Below are 4,774 nucleotides of genomic sequence, written 5' to 3'. Positions count from 1 at the left end.
TTTCCTATATGGTGGAATTCAATTACACACCTTTGCTTCATATTCATTTCCATGTAAAACAATATTTTGTTAAACTGCCTCTCTTCTGCCATCTGTTACACAGTAAAAATTTTAATAGAATATTAGTGAAAAAGTTGAGTCTCTACTGCTATATCATTAACATCTGCCTCTGACTTTGTGGGAGAGCACAATAAAGTAGGAAGAATTACTTACAAAACAGCCCTCCTATTTTATCTCCAGGTCTTTTGTATCAGAAGCAACAAAGTATACAAGATCAGTGTTTGTATAAAATAAACAATAATTTATTATATGGATAGTTAATCACTTGCAAGTTCCTATTCTTACGTTCTTTTTTCCTGCATCATCATGAAGATCCTGTATTTTTTTTTAAGACAGTCATTCTCCATGGTATATTAATTTTGGCATTGCTGAGCAGGTTAGGCAATAAATGCTACCTTGTGATATTAATTTTTTTGTTATAGGTTCTTAACTCTACTCTTTTTCTGAGAAAATTATTCTTGGAGGAGCTGCTTCAAAAAGGAAAAAGGACTGTGACTAAATGTACTGAAAACTCTTTAAAGCAAATACTCAAAGACTAGAGAAAACTAGTACACCAAGACAAGTGGTCTCTAGAAGCTCAAAAAAGTATAGTGGAAATTTCAGAACTTACTTTTTCATAAGCACTTGTGGTACTTAGGGAAGATTGTAAGGGCTAAAAGCAAAAGACATTCTACTAAGTACTACAAAAAGTGTAATTTCTTATATAACCAGATAATCCTTAATCTATATATTATGAATTTTATATTTGCACAGTTTTGTTTTTTTTTTAAGCAGTATCATAATCACTAGAAACACTGCAATGGAAATGTAGTATCATAAATTTATAAAGGAATACAATTACTAACGACAAAGACTACAGTAACTCATCTGTGCCTCACTCTGCAGGCAGTGCTAGTTCTCGCAATTCAAAAAGACACAGATACACTGGAGAGAATTCAAAGCAGAGTCATAAAGATGGCCAAAGAGCTGAAAAACCTGCTCTATGAGCAGGAGGAAAGACTATGAGGAAAGACTAAAGAATATCAGATCTTTTCACATCAGAGAAGAGAAGATGCAGGGGTGATCTCATCATGTAATTCCAATATCAAAAAGCAGATAGAAAGAGAATGGAAAGTCTCTCAATATTAGGAGCAGAGAGAGAACAAAGGACAACCAGTTTGAGTTGCACTTGAAGTTTCATCTTGGTATAAGAAAGAAATATTATAAGTGAGATTAGTTAAGCACTGGAACAATCTTCCCAGGTATTGAGTAGTATCTCCATCACTGGAGGTTTTCTAAATGTGACTGAACAGGATACTAAGTTTAGGCACTGTTTTCCACAAATGCTGAATAAGATGATCTTTCAAGTTCTGTTTTCACATGGGCCATCTTCCAATTTTAATATTCTATGGATACTTCCATTTATTTGCAAAGAATTTTATTTTTATTTGTTCATGTGGAAGAGAATAAACAGCATTAAAACTTAGAAGTTTTGCTCAACATTCTAGCTTCGTGTAAAAGCAGGAAAAGTAGTAACCTACTTGTCTGTTGCAGACGCTGATGAAGTAATAAGCACAAACTGTATTATTGTACCACCATAGAATTGCAATCCCATAACAGCAACTTCTGAATAGATGGATACAAGGCTGTAAATCCCAGTCCCTAGTAGTTTTCTTATAAAGATGTCTTACTGTCAAACTAAGCACTGTTGTATTCTTGACACAAAGCCTGTTTTTAATGCAAAGAAAAGAATAGACAGATCAGAATTAAGTTTGCTTTAGTACATTCTGGTTTAAGGACTGCATCTTAGCCAACAATCAAGTTCTTACAAGCTGCTAAGGTGGGTACTGCTTTTATCTATAGGGATCTAGCTGCTGATCAGCCTTGCATCATCATGGCAAGCGAGTCACTCCAAAATGCAATTTAAATGAACAACTTCAGTCTTTGTTCCACCATGAGGGGAATCTTTTCAAGTACATCAAGATCATGACACCAAACATAAACACAATGACAATTCACACCAAGATTGATAGCAGCATACCTTCTATCACACTAAAACACACTTGTATTCTATTTAACTGAAAAGAGATGTGTTTTTATATATTATACTATCAAAATGTCAAAGTAATATTTAGATTCTGTCATAAATAAAGAACTTTATTAATAATTCCATTTGTGTCCATCATTTTGAAGCTTTTGAATGTGCTAGCTAATGTTTAACACACTGGACACAGGAATACAATTCATTTGAGGCATAATTTCTGCTTCCTGTCATTTTTCAGAGACGGCTTGAATAATCAAATTACAGAAGAGTACTTGCCTCTAAGCCATTTCTAATGTGGCTAAGAACTAGTTTACAAGTTTGAGTTCAGTTAGTAGTTTAACAAATCAATAAATAATACAAAAAAAGTAATACTATTCATTGTTCTTGGCTGTCTGTTATTTCTCTCCTACTCATTATACAGTTGTCCAAATTATATATTACATAACTGGAAAGAATACTGCATTGCCACAGTGTACAGGGGTCAGTGTTTTAAGTGTTTTATTTCCTGGAAGCGCTTGATTTCTGTTCTGAAAAGTGCATACCCCAAATAATTCTCTTCCTTGAGGAACCTACCTTAAATAACATGTGTCAGTAGTGACTTCCTGAGTTATTCAGTTAATTGAGTTGCTCTCAGATTTCAGCTCTAGTTCATTTACTTACAGTGCTTTACTCATAAACACATATACAAATAGCACCAGGCTTACTAAAGCAGTAGAACTATTAATCTACTGCATATTTGAAATATCTGCAACATCTAAAGCTATATGTTCTTGCAATCTACTTTGGGATGATTATGAAGAGATTTTTATATATATATATATAATATATATGTGTGTGTGTGTATATAATAAATGAACTCCTCAAAATTGTAACATTTTATTTAAGTGTATTTTGTTTCCTACAATAAATGCAAATGTATCCCAGTTTCAGCTGAGATAGTTTTCCTCCTAGTAGTTGATGTGGTGCTGTGTTTTGGATTTAGGATAATAATGTTGACAACAGCCAGATTTTTAGTTGTTACAGAGCAGCAATTACACTAACTCAATGACTTTTCTTCTTTTCATGCTGCTCTGCCTGCAAAAAGGGTGGAACTGCACAACAAGTTGTAAGAGAACAGACAAGGACAGCTGACCCAAACTGGCCAAAATAGTAGTCCATGCATCATGAACAAAAACAAAAAAAAAATATGGGAGTTCAGTCCACAGGATAGGTTTTCTCTCTATATGCTGTTATTTTATGTCCTCTAGTTTGAGCAATATATTACTTAGTTATTTAATGATTTTCTTTGTCAACTCAAGTGTAGAGTTTTCTATTCTTACCACATTAACCAAGTAGTCATTTCTGAACCACCCTTTTGGAAAACAATATTCTTCCTATAGTCATTGTGAAGTACTTCTGATTCAAGACTTGGTACATGAGATTCATTTCTTCAGTAATTTTAAGTTAGAAATAGTACTGTTACTTGGCATATACTTTTGGTAAGCATTTTAGTAATGTAACATTTTAGTACCTGAAGAACCAGGTAAGGTTTGATTCTTCATTATAGTTGGATATTTTATTTTGTTTTATTGGTAAAAATTAGAACTTTGTTTTATTTATTTACCCTTCAAAAAGCCTCAAGTAGAACTTATGAACATGGTTTCCTATTTAGGAATATTTGATTTTTATTAATGATTAGAGACAGATCTTCCTTTGAAAAATTGTAGTCTTGCCCAGTGTATAATCATTGAATATAAAGGTATTATAATTATGAAATAAACAAGAGAGTTTGGCAAAGCAGATTATAATAACAAAAAGAGAATAAATAGAATGCTTACCCACATCTGCACACTACAAAACTCCAGAAAAGGATTCTCCAGAAGAGATCCTATCCTATCGGTAGTCAGCTCTTAACTGGGTCTAGGAGAGGTGAAGCCAGGCTCCACCCCTTCCAACAGCACAGGTGAATTGCCTTCACCTGTGCTCCTGCAGCTGACTCATTGCTCACCTCAGGTGATCAATCAGATGTTCAGGCCATGATTCAGCAATTCCCATACACTCCATCCCTTCACGGCATGAACCAATGATCAGGTTGCCTAAAGGGTAAGCTTTTCCTAATACAGATATCTGCTATATTGCGACACTTATACAATTCCCATCGCAACGCATGTTGGTACAATTCAAGATGAGTGACGATCAGTGAATGTTCATTTTCTTTTATGGGCCAGTGCTCGATGATGTTACTGGAGGCATGCGGTCTTGAGGTGCAGGTCCATCCTGTGTTCCATCAGTCCCATGTGGACCATCACCAGGTGTTGCACGTGATCTGACAGTAACACCAGAACACTTCGATGACAGTTTGTTCCGGTGGTCCTGAAGGCTCAAAGATTCACAGGGAGTAGTACAGATGTTTCAGGGGTACCAGGAGGGGAAGTTCTGCCCTCCAGGGCAAGATACAGGCTGTATTTCTATCCTGAGTCAAGACTTCCGCTTGTACTGGAGCACGTCCCAGCCGCCTGTACCACACTGCATAATAATATCAGGCACCGAAGGGGGTGTCCTGATCTGCCACAGGGACATGATGGGAGTCCATTTAGCAATGAAGATCAGAGTGTTGACCACAATATCAGTAGGCCATGTACCTATTATTGGAGGGACTACTGAGCCTCCCACTTCCAGTAATCTCCCCCAAGGTGCAAGTAGGCCACATCA

The 4,774-nt window shown here is 35.8% G+C and overlaps 1 long non-coding RNA gene across 1 annotated transcript in view; it reads right to left on the bottom strand.

Moving 5' to 3' along the window:
- LOC109365125 overlaps positions 1 to 4,039 on the bottom strand; it is a 5,560-nt gene extending 1,521 nt beyond the window's left edge. Inside the window, exon 1 of the long non-coding RNA XR_002110784.1 lies at positions 3,901 to 4,039. This is a non-coding gene — a long non-coding RNA (uncharacterized LOC109365125). The remainder of the gene's footprint in view (positions 1 to 3,900) is intronic.
- Positions 4,040 to 4,774: the final 735 nt, after the last annotated feature.

Source organism: Meleagris gallopavo, unplaced genomic scaffold (genome assembly GCF_000146605.3).
Source record: "Meleagris gallopavo isolate NT-WF06-2002-E0010 breed Aviagen turkey brand Nicholas breeding stock unplaced genomic scaffold, Turkey_5.1 ChrUn_random_7180001955705, whole genome shotgun sequence".
Classification (NCBI taxonomy): domain Eukaryota; kingdom Metazoa; phylum Chordata; class Aves; order Galliformes; family Phasianidae; genus Meleagris; species Meleagris gallopavo.
This window is presented reverse-complemented; position numbering and strand designations above follow the sequence as displayed.